Here is a 15,816-nt window from a genome sequence, read left to right as displayed (position 1 = left end):
CCCCCCTCATTCTTCTCTTCTACAGACTAAACAATCCCAGTTCCCTCAGCCTCTCCTCATAAATCATGTGCTCCAGCCCCCTAATCATTTTTGTTGCCCTTCGCTGGACTCTTTTTTTCCAATTTTTCCATATCCTTGTAGAGTGGGGACCAAAACTGGACACAGTACTCCAGGTGAGGCCTCACCAATGTTGAATAGAGGGAAATGATCACATCACTCGATCTGCTGGAAATGCCCCTACTTATACATCCCAAAATGCCATTGGCCTTCTTGGCAACAAGGGCACACTGCTGACTCATATCCAGCTTCTCGTCCACTGTAACCCCTAGGTCCTTTTCTGCAAATCTGCTGCCTAGCCATTCGGTCCCTAGTCAGTAGCAGTGCATGGGATTCTTCCGTCCTAAGTGCAGAACTCTGCACTTGTCCTTGTTGAATCTCATCAGATTTCTTTTGGCCCAATCCTCTAATTTGTCTAGGTCCCTCTGTATCCTATCCCTACCCTCCAGCGTATCTACCAGTTTAGTGTCCCAGTTTAGTGTCCTCCCAGTTTAGTGTCATCTGAAAACTTGCTGAGGGTGCAATCCTTGCCACGCAATCTGCTGCCACCAGATCATTAATGAAGATATTGAACAAAACCAGCCCCAGGACTGACCCTTGGGGCACTCCGCTTGATAGCAGCTGCCAACTAGACATAGAGCCATTGATCACAACCCGTTGAGCCCAATGATCTAGCCAGCTTTCTATCCACCTTATAGTCCATTTATCCAGCCCATACTTCTTTATCTTGCTGGCAAGCATACTGTGGGAGACCGTATCAAAAGCTTTGCTAAAGACAAGGAATAACACGTCCACTGCTTTCCCCTCATCCACAGAGCCAGTTATCTTGTCATAGAAGGCATTTAGGTTAGTCAGGCAGGATTTGCCCTTGGTGAATCCATGCTGACTGTTCCTGATCACTTTCCTCTCCTCTAAGTGCTTCAGAATTGATTCCTTGAGGTCCTGCTCCATGATTTTTCCAGGGACTGACGTGAGGCTGACTGGCCTGTAGTTCCCCAGATCCTCCTCTTTCCCTTTTTTTAAAGATGGGCACTACATTAGCCTTTTTCCAGTCTTCCGGGACCTTCCCTGGTCGCCATGGGTTTTCAAAGATAACGGCCAATGGCTCTGCAATCACATCCGCCAACTCCTTTAGCACACTCGAATGCAGTGCATCCAGTCCCATGAACTTGTGCTCATCCAGCTTTTCTGAATAGTCCCGAACCACTTCTTTTTCCACATAGGGCTGGTCACCTCCTCCCCATGCTGTGCTGCCCAGTGCAGCAGTCTAGGAGCTGACCTTGTTCGTGAAGAGAGAGGCAAAAAAAGCATTGAGTACATTAGCTTTTTCCACATCCTCTGTCACTAGGTTGCCTCCATCATTCAGTAAGGGTCCCACACTTTCCTTGACTTTCTTCTTGTTGCTAACATACCTAAAGAAACCCTTCTTGTTACTCTTAACATCCCTTGCTAGCTGCAACTCCAAGTATGATTTGGCCTTCCTGATTTCATGCCTGCATGCCTGAGCAATATTTTTATACTCCTCCCTGGTCATGTGTCCAATCTTTCACTCCTTGTAAGCTTCTTTTTTGTGTTTAAGATCAGCAAGGATTTCACTGTTAAGCCAAGCTGGTTGCCTGCCATATTTACTATTCTTTCTGTGCATCGGGATGGTTTGTTCCTGCAATCTCAATAAGGATTCTTTAAAATACAGCGAGCTCTCCTCAACTCCTTTCCCCCTTATGTTATTCTCCCAGGGGATCCTGCCCATCAGTTCCCTGAGGGAGTCAGTCTGCTTTTCTGAAGTCCAGGGTCCGTATTCTGCTGCTCTCCTTTCTTTCTTGTGTCAGGATCCTGTGATGTACAGGAACATGCAGCTTGGGTCCACCAAAATGCACAATACTACAAAATATGCTTGAGAAGTTTTACTATGGCCATCACCAAACAGTTGGTAGGTACAAAATAAGGGAAATATCAAGCATTAAAGGAGAAATTTATTTTAAAACCCTTGTGAGAAAAGTTTATTTAACATGCAAACAGATGTATTTACAGTATAACTGTTGCAGTTTGGCAATAAATGGGGTACAGCAACACATTCTTTCCTTTGAATCTTTAGAAACAGTCTTTGCTAATAGATCACTGAAAGTATTAAACAGTGAATCTCTGTCCGAATAACTTAATTATTCACCTGTGAAAATTCACTCACAATCATCTTTCACTGTGAGATATGGTCCCACAGATCAAAACCAAATTCAGACCTACAAATTGTGTTGTGAACATCTGACTTGGTTATAATCTCTACGCATATCAATTTAGCCAGCTAACCTTATGTGAAAGCATGTTTTTAGCTCTGAATTAGTTCACATTACACAGTTTTACATCCGTGCTTGTGCAAGGTTTTCAGGTTTTTGCCTACTGTTACATGAAAGTGTGTTAGTTGCCAATAGAAATAATTACATACTAAGCTTAACCTTAAGAATATGCTTAAATCCCTTGGGATTTAAACCAAAAACTAAATGTTTTGCTAAATTGGGACTAATTTGAATTAGGTGTACCCAAGTTACCAGAGTGCAGGGGCAGGGTTTTTTATTTGGGGGCAGGATGGGGGAGACATGGGAAGTGGGTTATTTTTTTTATTAGAGAGAGAAATTTGGCTCAGTGCTCATGTAATAGCCATTCATGACACTGAAAACCAGGTGTATATATTCTGTTTTTATACATATGACACTTACAATTGGGAGTAAGGCCTGGTTTTCAGAAGTGGCATGCACCCACAATGCTAATTGACATGAATCAGATGTTACAAAGCTTTGACAAATCAGACCTAAGGGCCCAGATCCATAAAAGTACTTAGGCACCTAACCCCCAGACTTAAGTCCCTAAGGGCTTGTCTACATGAACAACTGGTTTGTGGCAAGGTGGGGTGTGAACTTATCCTGCACTAGCTTGCCATAGACTAAGGCCTTGGCTACACTTGCAATTTAGAGCACCTTAAATCAGCCCTGGGTGCCCTAACTCCAGAGGTGTCCACACTGGCAAGGCAGTTAGAGCGCCTGGACTCTGTTGCTGGAGCTCTCCTGATAATCCACCTTCACAAGAAGCATAGCGCTTGCTGCGCCCTGACTGAAATGCCCAGGTGTCAGTGTGGATGACATGTTGCATTACTGCACTGATTGGCCTCTGGAAACGTCCCATAATCCCTTGAAGTCATGTGGCCACTCTTGTCATTGTTTTGAACTCGGCTGCAGGCATGGGGACATTCCCTTTCAAAGCTCCGTTTCTGACAACCGGCATGCTTACCTGCTCCAGGACAAAGCCAGACATTACTGTGGAATGCTGCTGTTGTGACTGTGTGTGAAAGGGGGAGGGGGATCTGCTGCTGTCTGAACTTAAAAGACAGCATGCTGACAAACTCTCTGCCCCCCAAAACACACTGTCTCTCCCCCACATACACACAGCGCACTCCCTGTCACACTTCACACACACCCCCATTTGAAAAGCACGTTGCAGCCACTTGCACACTGGGATAGCTACCACAATGCAATGCTCTCTGTGGCATTGCAAGAGCTGCTAATGTGGCCAGTCAGCTGCACTTGCAGCTGACAGTGTAAACACTCGATAGCGCTTTCCCTGCTGCTGTCTCCGAGGGCTGGTTTAACTCCCGGTGCTCTACATCTGCAAGTGTAGCCATGCCCTTACTGTTTGTGTGGACCCTGCTGATGTGCATTAACAGTTGGACAGCTAGTGCACAGCCAATTAGTGCAGGGTAGATTCGCACCCGAGGTTGCTGTGAACTAATTGTTTTCAGGTTCCCCCTCGCAGCTGTGCTGAACCCTGAAGGAACCTGAACTCACTTGGAGTCCAGGTTTTTTCAATAAGAGTTGCTTAGATACCTATCTTCCTGCCTCTGGTCATGTACACTATTGCTGCACTAGGCATCCAGAGACCCCATCTCCCACCTATTCCCAGAGCGATCCACACACCAGAAGAAGACAGGTGTTCCTCCATCTAACTTGCATGTGGGGTCTGATCCAGTAGACATGCTCAGAGGCTGCCTACAGGCCCTCCAGCAGCAATTCCGGGCCCCAAGGCAGAACAGTCAATGGGCCCCCTAGAAAGGATGGGTGCAGCAGGGGAACCTTCGCTTCTTTCCAAGCTCCAATCTGTGTTTCTGTGGATCATTTTCTCTAATACACATTTACCAACCACAGAGATCCTAACTTTCAGCTCTTCCCTATAGGTATCCATCCAGCTGCCTTTCCCATGCACCTGGAACTGGTACAAGATCCAGAGCTACTTCAGAATTTATTTGTTTCTCAGATACCAACCAGCCCCTTCTCCATTATATCACCAAAGGAGTTTCTTCTCATTGGCCTTTGGGAGGATGAGGCAGAATAACTGTCACCACTACCTGAAGGCTCTGTGTCCTACAGTGCAATGTCTCAGCACTGAAAAATTCCCTCTCCACTTCCTTCCTCAGGCCAGGAGTAACCTGATGTCCTAGTAACCAGCCGAGATCTGCTTTTTTTTTAAAGGTATTTCCAGACAACTGGTCAAAAACCTAAGGATGTATCCAAAGATACTTGAGCATGCAAATACCATAACTCAGGTCCCAGTGGGGAACCATTACAGCTGTTGTTATTTATGCATTTGTATCATAGTAGCACCTATGAGTCCCAACTGAGATCAGGGCCCTATTGTGCACGGTGCTGTACACACTCCTGGAGACAGTTCCTTGCCCTAGAGAGACTACAATCTAAACAGACAATGCAAACAAAGGAAGGATTGCTATATAACCATTTTACAGATAGGAAATTGAGGCCCAGAAAGATTAAATGATTTACCCATGGTGGCATTCTGTCCCCTCCTCCCCCAAACCAGAATCAGCCCACATTCAGCCAGAGAATTCCCCTGCCATGAGCACTGAATTGTGCCATCATAGGCAGCCTTACACTGCCCCCCACTGCACACTCCAGCTGGGGAGGCAGGAAGTGTAGGGCAGAGAATTGAACACAGAGCTCCAACTGCTGTACCCCCAGGACCATCCTTCATCTCTGTGTAAAAACTCTTCCCAGGAACTTCCAAGACATGACGATAAATACATTGAAAGGCAGTCAAGCTGTTTGACCCATTCCTAAAGCCTACAGCTAACATTTCTGCACACAATTCTGCACATATAATGATTTACATATGCAACAATCTGAAAAGCAGGCCAAACTGAGGTTCCCTTAAAAATATGGCCCTTTATGCCTAAATAATGTTGCCTAAAGGTTAGAGCAGCTCACTGGGTTCTATCTCTATCTTTGCCACTGATTCATTGGGTTTCCTTAAGCAAGTCATTTAATCTCCCTGAGCCAAATTCATTTTGACATCGTGTTCCAGCTAATCCCCATCCCTCTGCCAATTTCCCACCCAGAACATGAAGAAAAATCCCAACTAAAAGTCTGGCTGAAACAAACAGAGCACTAATATATGGGAGAGGGAGGGTCCCAACATTAACCAGTGACCTAAATAATTATTAAATTTACCTACTCTGTGCTCATGGGCTTTATAAACCCACATCTGTGGATGTATGATAATCCCCTATTGCTTGTATGTCCCTCTTTGACATGTTACATATGCACCAGTTGAAGCTCTTTTTGGAGCATTATATTCTTATTCATACATTCCAAGGCCAGACAGGACCATTGTGATCATCTAGTGAGTCTGACCTCCTGCATAACACAGGCCACGGAACTTCCCCAAAACAATTCCCACAGCAGATCCTTTAGATCCTGATTTAAAAATGGCCAGTGATGGAGCATCCACCAGCATTATTATTAGCGAACATAAATAAAATAAAAAACATAAATAAAATAAAACAGTGACTCCATCACTGTTCCCTTTACAACAGTCCCAACAGCAACACATCCCCATCCTCAGCTACCAGCCCCTATCTCCAATTATCCCATCACCCCCAAACCATCTCCAAATATCAGAGATAATCGCCTAATGAGATCAGCCACATGACCCCAAAGAACAGCCACCAGCCCCAGATCAAAATAACCTCAAACACCCTCCCAACCCCATTCCCAGACCCACCCTGCACTTCTCCTCCCTGGCAGATGCCAGACAAAGCCCGGCCGGTGCCCAGCGGGGCGCTGCCAGTGCCTTTGCTGCAGATGTTGGACCAGCAGCTGCTGGATCCTGAGTCCGATCCCGAGTCTGCCCCCAGTGGTCCTGTTCCCGGCTCTGCCCTGGCCTGCCCTCGGCTCCTTACCCAAGCCGTCCCTGCCTACCTCTGCTCCCCCCTCCCTCTTTTCCCTTCCCATCCCGGTTCCTCCACCCCCCTATCCCCGCTCCCCGAAGTCTCATGCCCGGCTCTACCCCACGAGATCGGCTTCCCGGCTCTCTTCCCAGCCCAGTTCCCCCCAACTCGAAGGTTTGTTCCTGGATGCAAAGTTGCAGTGATGGTTGCCGCAGTTGGGCCAGCTCCTCCCCCAAGTTTGCCCCCCCCCCCCGGCGCAGCTGGGGGGGCTGCTGCGCCGACTCACCCTCGGCGCAGAAGTGTCAGGTAGGGTGACCAGACAGCAAACGTGAAAAATCAAGACAGGGGATGGGGAGTAATAGGAGCCTATATAAGAAAAATATCCAAAAATTGGGACTGTCCCTATAAAATCGGGACATCTGGTCACCCTATGCCCAGGGCCCCTCCTGCCCCAGCGCTGCCCTAGCGGAGCCACTCTGCAGCCCGTGGCGGGCGCCGGGACTCAGGAGTATGCGCCTAGGAGCCACAGCAACAACTGGGCTAGCTACCGAAGTAAGTACCCATCTGAAACCATAGGCAAGTATTTGTGACAGCTAGCCACTCATTCCACAGCTGCTACGCTATTTTTAGCACGCTAACTCAGATTCTCAAACTGGTCGTCACATACCCAGCTTGAAATGTAGGCACCTCCTAGAAAGTCTATCTCCATGAGAGTGCTGGGGCTTAGGACATACCCGTGTTGTCAGCATCTCCCACTGGCAGCTCCCCACCTAGCTTGCTGGTTTTTGTGGATTGCAATCTGAGGCGCCGATCTCTCTCCATTTATTGAACTGGCAGCCTAGGTACCAAACTCAGGTTTTGTGGATTACAGTGTTATACCTGTGGTATTTTTCTAGGAGCCTAAGTGTAAGGTGGTGTGATGCTGAGTGTCACAATGCCTATGTCCCTTTGTGGATTTGGGCCAAGATCTATAGACTGAGGTAGCCCGGCAGCTTATGTAACACCTGATCTCTTTGTACCAGGAGCACCCCTTTTAGCCATTAGATCATTCAGTGCAGAGCACACTTTGCTCAGCTCCTGGACATTAAAAATATAGTCTCATGATCACTACTTAGTTTTTTTATTTAAAGAAGAAAATCAGAATTCTTGTCCTCTGCAGTCTGAGATAAAAGAGTTCATTTTGTATAATGCAGCTTCAAAAAGAAATCACACTGTGTTTCTCCATTATAAGAGGGATTAAAACATACAAAAGTGAACTAGTCCACTAAATTTACCACTGATCTGCTAACTGCTAGCAGAGAAACATGCCTATTGTTATTCTCTCATCCTTAGTTCTGGATCTACAAAAGTATTTAGCATAAGTAATACGTATTAAAATGTCAATAAAGTGTCTGTGGTATTTGAGACCTAGTTAGCATTTTTATTGAGCTCTTGTGTTAGCATTTTCAGAAATGGACTTTTATTAATTACCTATTTAAATCCATACTTTGATACCGCAGGTCACTATTAAATGGGTCATTTCAGCATTAATAGCTCTTACCATGTGCAATACTTCAATTTCAGCATATTTCAGTGTTAGTAATTAAACTGTGCATGTACCACAACCTATTTATCATGGTAACTAGACACCTTAAGACATTTACATGATACAGCTCTTGATGGAAGACAACATTCCACTCCATTGCTGTTTTCAGTAACTCTTTCATTTACAATAATCTAGTCTAATTAAGGGAAACTGGTTATTTACCTGTCAGAGAAAAAAATAATTTTAGATCTCAAATGCAACCTGGGGAGACATAATTGCTAAATTCTCAACTTGCATCCAGAGGAGATTTTGTGTTGAAATTATTGATATTGTTCAATTATTAGAGTAGTGTCTGATAGTGCTACTATAGTTAAAGGGTTGTTAGCGTTTCCACTACAAATCACATTATTAAGGGGTTTATAATATACCAGTAGAAAAGTTCACTTCAAGCTAATGTGAGGAAAAAATCTTGTGGGAAGGCAATTTTTAACTGTATTTGAAAAAGCTTAATATAATCCTATAACAAATTGTATTTTTATGGCATTGGCCATCCAAGGATCTTAAATGACTTTACAAATGTTAATTCCCCAAGAGAATTATCATCTCATTTTCCAGCTGTAAAACAGAGGCAGAGAAATTAAAGTCAAGTGGCCAGATTTCCAGAGGTGCTGAGCACCCATTGCTCCAGTGGACATCAACAGGAGCTTCAGATGCTCATTTTTGAAAAAAAAGTGCTAAAATTTATGGTTAATCACTGGGAAAAAATAGGAATAGAACTCCAGAGTATCTAGTTCCCAGGCCAGTACTCATTTCTAGAGACCATAGTAAATTGAAGGCACTTTCTCTTAGACTGCCTAAAGCCTTTAATGTTTGCTTGAACTTTCAACCTTTGTAAATTTAGTTCTAGCTAAATGCTTCACGGCACCTCCTCTATATTCAAAGGCATAGATCAGGTAATTGAACCTAACAGAAAGTCCTACTGTCTATGCATGAAAAATTATTCAAGGTTTATAACTTCAAAAACTGCTGAACAAATTTTTGTCAAGCTTCTTAGGTCTCTCAGATATCTCCAAAACAACCCAAGAGTCATCAGTTGTTTAGTTCTGTATGCACGTTTGTGGCTGGTGTACACAGGAAGAGTAGATTAAATACATGTAAAACTCTAAAAGTTTAATGGATTTTGATGAAACTTTTTGAAAGCAACCATCAAACTTCAGAGATGTCACTAGGCCTGGACATTATATTAGAGTGTGCTCCTACTACAGTATGAAACACATTGAAGTTTGTGTTTTCTGGATGAAATGTATAAGTTTATAAACATAAATTTATATATAAATGTAAAGTATTCATTATCTTGTTCTTTTTATTCACAATTTTTGGACATATGAGAGAAAATCTAATTGATCCTAATGGAAGTCTGTAATCTGCTCTCTTGGACTAATAGCTGCATATTTCTTCCTTAGTGTTTGCTCTATTCTGATGTTTGTTTGGGTTTTTTTAGATGGCCAAAATGGACATTTAGATAAGTAAATGATGGATGTATTCAATTGGCATTGCTTTCTTTCACCTGAAGTTTGCTTTTCCCTTCCAAATGCCTTGACTTTGGTTATATGCACCACATATATACTAAAAGAAAAGGAGTACTTGTGGCACCAAATAAATGTGTTAGTCTCTAAGGTGCCACAAGTACTCCTTTTCTTTTTGTGGATACAGACTAACGCGGCGGCTACTCTGAAACCTGTCACATATACACTGTAATACATTGAGGTTGGCACTGCAAAGGGGTGTGTGTTGTTTACCTAATGTTGTACCCACTTAGACAACATGGGTTCAAAATTAGAAACAGAGGTTGGGCCTGTTGAGGTTTATGTTCTTTTTAGACCTTGGTGAAACATTAGTTGTGAATTAGTCTGGCAGAATTTGCACTGACCAGAGTGCTCCCTCTCCACCCAACGAAGCATAAATAAGGAAGGGGGCTCATACACATACCTTGTCCTGACCCCTATGGGAAAAGGGGAAATGATAACATCCCAGGTCCTTCTCCATGTCCCCAGTGAGAGGAATTCCCTACAGCACAACTTCAGTACGTCCCACAGGTAAGGTGGAAAAGAAAGACATTCACCAAAACCCTTCCTTTGTCCCCTATGAGCAAGAGCAAAGCAACACCTCTGCCCTCTTTTCTCACCAAGTGGGACAGGGAGAGAAGAAACCCTGGCTTCCTTCTTCACAGGAAGATTAGGAGAACCATGCCTTTTACCCCAAAGCCTTCAACAACAGGCCATAAATCTTCATGAGGTCATCTGAGAGGGAAGGGGTGCTGATGGCACCATCCTCACCTCAGCCTTCTTCCAAGGACAATCTTTGTCCCCATCCCTATCTTTGCTGTGTGACCAAAGATTCCAGAAAATTCCACTCCCTTTCCCCACACTCCCAGAAAGACTGTAGGAAACACTCATTCAATCTCTAGCCAGAGAGAATTGCACTCAAGGGAAACAGCTCATAGTGTAGAAGGAAATTGCCCAGATGTAGAATTTTCCCTGAATCTAGTGAAAGCTGGAGTGTTTCCTCTCAAAAGAGCTTACAGGGCAAATGTTCACAAGATCTACCAGATGGTAGGCTGTAGTGTCTATCCTCTAAAGAGTCTTCTAGAAATAGGTGGGCAGTGGCCCTTTTTGGGTGCTCTTACATAATAAATACCTTGCTGTTAAATAGGTTTTTAAATAAATAATTTTTATCAGTAGATTTTAAAGCACTTTACAAAGGAGGTAGCAAATATTATTTATCCCCATTTCACAGATGGGGAAACAGAGAAAATGAGGCAAAGTGACTTGACCAAGGTCACCTAGCAAGCCAGTAACAGAGTTGGGAAAAAGCCCAAGTCTTCTGTATCCTAGTGCAATCTTCTCTAGACTATACTACCTCCCTTACTACTTTCGGTTCCTCCCAAAAGACAGGAAGGGGTAGATGGCAGTTACTACTCCTTTTCAATTAAAAGAGGGGAAGTTACCATTAACTTCCCAAAAACTTCTTACCAGAACAGTAAGCGACAGGGGAGACTAGGACTTGTTGGGAGAAGGACGTGGAGGCTGTGTGCCTTGTCATCTCTTTTATTTTCTGTCTGGGCACGGGGCAAAGGGACCAGCTGGAACTTTTCCAAAATATATTTCAAATTGAATTTGTGAAACTCACACATTTGAGAAATAGTTTGAAAGTGTCAGTCACTAAGCCTCTTCCTCTGCAACATTTTTCCATCTGTGGTTTGCACAAGGTGGGAAGGGGGTATTTAATTCTCTTCTAGCCTTTGCAACTATGTTAGGAAGGGCTGGGCAGCTGTATCTGAGCTAAGGATGGCTGAACCAGTTCTGGAAAAAAAATTGGACTCTTATGTTCACCCAGATGTTTCACTGAACTGAACCTTTGAACTTCAATATGTTCAGTCAATGAATTTTTGTGGCTCTGCATGGCCTAGGTTGAGGCAGGACTGGAAGTGGAATCACCAAAGGACTGTGCTTATGATATTTCTTGGCATGATAAAATTAGAAAGCGCCAGACGTCTAATAACGTCCCACATTTTCCAGTCTAATTTTCAGATCAAAGCACTTTGTATAAGATTGATACAGTTTGGAAAAGTCAGTGATGCTTAACTGAACAGCCTGCCAAGGGTCATAGAGGAGGCAAAAAACCCTAACTTGTTTCAAGACTGACCTTGATATGATGTGGTTGCCTGCAATGGCATATGGCCCATCTGTGTGTGCTATTAGCAAATATCTCCAACAGCTGATGACGGGACACTAGATTGGGAGGAGGGGGGTCTGAGTTACTACAGAGAGTTTTTTCGCAGGTGTATGGCTGGTGGGTCTTGCCCATATGCTCAGAGTCTAACTCAGGGGTCGGCAACCTTCGGCATGCAGCCCGTCAGGGTAATCCACTGGTGGGCCACAAGACATTTTGTTTATATTGACCATCCTCAGGCACAGCCACCCACAGCTCCCAGTGACCGCGGTTCACTGTTCCCGGCCAATGGGAGCTGCGGGAAGCAGCGTCCAGCATGTCGCCAGCAAATTATCCTGATGGGCTGAGTGCTGAAGGTTGCCAACCCTTGGTCTAACTTATAACGATATTTGGGGCTGGGAAAGAATTTCCCCCCAGGTCAGATTGTCAGAGACCCTGAGGTTTTTTCCCCTTCCTCCACAGTGTGGGGCACAGGTGAGTTGGTAGTTTGAACTAGATTAAATGGTGGATTCTCTGTAACTTGAAGTCTTTAAATCATGATTTGAGGAATTCAGTAACTCAGCCGGGGGTTATGGGCCTATTGCAGGAGTGGGTGCGTGAGGTTCTGTGGCTTGTGATGCGCAGACTAGATGATCATGAGGATCCCTTAGAGCCTTAAAGTCTATGAGTCTGTGAACTGAACCAGAAAATCTGAAATGCCAGATTCAGTTACTCTTAGTCATGTTGAGTAGGAGCAGTAGAATACGAATTTCCCATTACTATGACTACACAAAGAGTAAGGTACTACTTATTGTGAGTTATGTTGGCCCACTGGACCCCTGACTAAGAGCTTAAGCCTGCATTCCTTTTTCAGGCAGTCTTCCCCATCCAAAGCAGTTTTGCCTGAGCAGGGAATGCAGGCTCAGCTTCATTGTTTTTATGTACTATATAATGAGAGTGGGTATAATGTACTGTATAATGAGACTTTTGCTTTGCCATATTATATTTAATTACATCTTTTCTTTCAGATCACATTATAAACTTTTTTATACATGGAACTTTATATTAAAGTCTTATTTTTGAATGGCAAATAAATAATAATGAAGACATGCAACGTTTATAAAGAGAGTTAATACACAATCAACGTATATTTTAATGAACGGTTAAAAATAGTTGTTAGATTGTTCGACTCCAGCAGGTTACTTATCACCATATCATATAACCATTCATGTAACACACATTACTTATGTCTGATACGTGTTATAAGTGTGTTACAATCACTATAAACTAAACTATATATATATTAGAGTGACCAGATAGCAAGTGTGAAAAATTGAGATGGGGGTGGGGGGTAATAGGTTCCTAGGGTGGGGGGTAATAGGGTCCTATATAAGACAAAGCCCCAAACATCGGGACGGTCTGCATAATATTGGGAAGTCTGGTCACCCTAAAATTATATATATATATAAATTTTAGGATGAACAGATGTTCCAGTATTATATATGTAATGACCCAAAGCTTTTTATAAACTTCATTTAATCATTTCTCAGTTAGCATATCACTTAAACTTGTGCTTTTAATTTAGGAATGAGCAGTTCTCAGAGTGAGGGTTTATGGACTTCAGACTACAGTACGTTTGCAGTTTGTACAACTAATTTGAGTTCATGAACCATTCTCTCTCCCTCATCCCCACCCCTGCTGCAAAGAGTTTGATGATTTAAAAAAAAAGTATTAGATACTTAAAACCCTCCCTTCAAAATTTGAGCCAGGACATGGTTTATGTCTGCCTATAAGCTTGAACTGCTGAAATCAAAGGTATATGACCAGGCCCTATATGCTGTATGCATTTGTCATAAATATAAAGGGAAGGGTAAACCCCTTTAAAATCCCTCCTGGCCAGAGGAAATCTCCTCTCACCTGTAAAGGGTTAAGAAGCTAAAGGTAACCTCGCTGGCACCTGACCAAAATGACCAATGAGGAGACAAGATACTTTCAAAAGCTGGGAGGAGGGAGAGAAACAAAGGGTCTGTGTGTCTGTCTATATTCTGTCTTTGCCGGGGATAGACCAGGAATGGAGTCTTAGAACTTTTAGTAAGTAATCTAGCTAGGTACGTGTTAGATTATGATTTCTTTAAATGGCTGAGAAAAGAACTGTGCTGAATAGAATAACTATTTCTGTCTGTGTATCTGTTTTGTAACTTAAGGTTTTGCCTAGAGGGGTTCTCTATGTTTTGAATCTAATTACCCTGTAAGGTATCTACCATCCTGATTTTACAGGGGGGATTTCTTTATCTCTATTTACTTCTATTTTTATTAAAAGTCTTCTTGTAAGAAAACTGAATGCTTTTTCATTGTTCTCAGATCCAAGGGTTTGGGTCTGTGGTCACCTATGCAAATTGGTGAGGCTTTTTATCCAACATTTCCCAGGAAAGGGGGGGTGCAAGTGTTGGGAGGATTGTTCATTGTTCTTAAGATCCAAGGGTCTGGGTCTGTAGTCATCTAGGCAAATTGGTGAGGCTTTTTACCAAACCTTGTCCAGGAAGTGGGGTGCAAGGTTTTGGGAAGTATTTTGGAGGGAAAGACGTGTCCAAACAACTCTTCCCCAGTAACCAGTATTAGTTTGGTGGTGGTAGCGGCCAATCCAAGGACAAAGGGTGGAATATTTTGTACCTTGGGGAAGTTTTGACCTAAGCTGGTAAAGATAAGCTTAGGAGGTTTTTCATGCAGGTCCCCACATCTGTACCCTAGAGTTCAGAGTGGGGGAGGAACCTTGACAGCATTTTTTTCCATTAGAATTCTCTTTCTGTGTGTTTCTCTGCTCCCATTTTCAGCCTCTCGGTATTTGTTTTTCACTCAGCCCACTCTGTGCTCTATTTTTATCTGATTCTTTCTATTGCAATTTTCTCTCCCCTCCTCCTCCTCCTGATTCTATAATCACAGACATCTTTGCAACGAGCAATCCCAATAATGTCTGAGTCAAATTTTTAAACCGATGATGTTTGAATAGGTTCAAAATTAGGCCAGGCAAGTTGCCCCTTCAAAATTTCTACATCTATCTTTACAAATAATATCCCCAAAATACATACTATTTGTGAGATCAATATAGATTTTAAATATTCACTGCCCTTACATTACCTCTAGGGTTTTTTTTGTATAAAACATTACAAATGGAGAGGCTGTGGTATAAACTTGTGAAAAGCCCACTGTTTAATTTACCCCTTTGTACATAGTTGTTTGGGCTATATATCAGTGAACAATCATAGTCATTCTGTAGTTGTAAACCATTCAGCTACTTCTGTAGAATCTACAAAAAAAAGCATCACATCACCCATGTAATTGGTGCAGGAAATGCCAGAATGAAAGCAAGAAATTCACACTCTGATCTCATACTAAGGCCTGGAGAAAACTAGAGATTAGCATTGCCTTATCCAGACATAGCAAGCAGTTTTATTTTAACAGTGACTCCTAAAAAAAACCCTAGAATACTGTCATCTTAAATCATGTACTGGTGCTACTACTTTTTTAGGTCTTCTTTAAGTTCAGACCTAGCTAGCACACATTAAAAGAATTTTACCAACTGAAAGCAATCATTGCTCACTCCTCATTAAGGGACAAATCCTCCTCAGGGCACTCAGCCCATCACTGAGGGTGATTTGCACCTTAGGAGATTGAGCTCAAGTTTCATATGAGCTTCAGTTGCTTTCACCAGCAGGCCCAACACAAACTGAGTTTTGTTGCAGAAGTTTTAGGCTTCATTACAAAAGTTTTACACAAGTATAATCTACAGTGATTTTTAAGAATACTCAAGTCCACACGTGGGTGCTACTGCATTTCTTCTTCAGTGGATAGACACAGGGTATGTCTACACTATGAAATTAGGTCAATCTTAAAGAAGACAACTTTTAGAAATCGATTTTATACAGTCGATTGCATATGTCCACACTAAGTGCATTAAGTCAGCGGAGTGCATCCTCACTACCATGGCTAGCCTCGACTTACGGAGTGGTGCACTGTAGGTAGCTATCCCACAGTTTCTGCAGTCTCCGCCACCCATTGGAATTCTGGGTTAAGCTCCCAATGCATGATGGGGCAACAACATCGTCACGGGTGGTTTTGGGTACATGTCGTCAGTCGCCCCTCCCTCCGTGAAAGCAAAGGCAGACAATTGTTTCGTGCCTTTTTTCCACGCAGACGCCATACCATGGCAAGCGTGCAGCCCACTCAGCTCAGCTTACCGACACCGCCACTGTTATGTCCTGGGTGCTGCTGGCAGCAGACGGTGCAGTAGGACTGCTAA

The sequence above is a fragment of the Chelonia mydas genome, chromosome 1, assembly GCF_015237465.2.
Source record: "Chelonia mydas isolate rCheMyd1 chromosome 1, rCheMyd1.pri.v2, whole genome shotgun sequence".
NCBI classification, from domain to species: Eukaryota; Metazoa; Chordata; order Testudines; family Cheloniidae; genus Chelonia; species Chelonia mydas.
The sequence above is the reverse complement of the archived record's forward strand: the minus strand, read 5'-3'. Positions refer to the sequence as shown.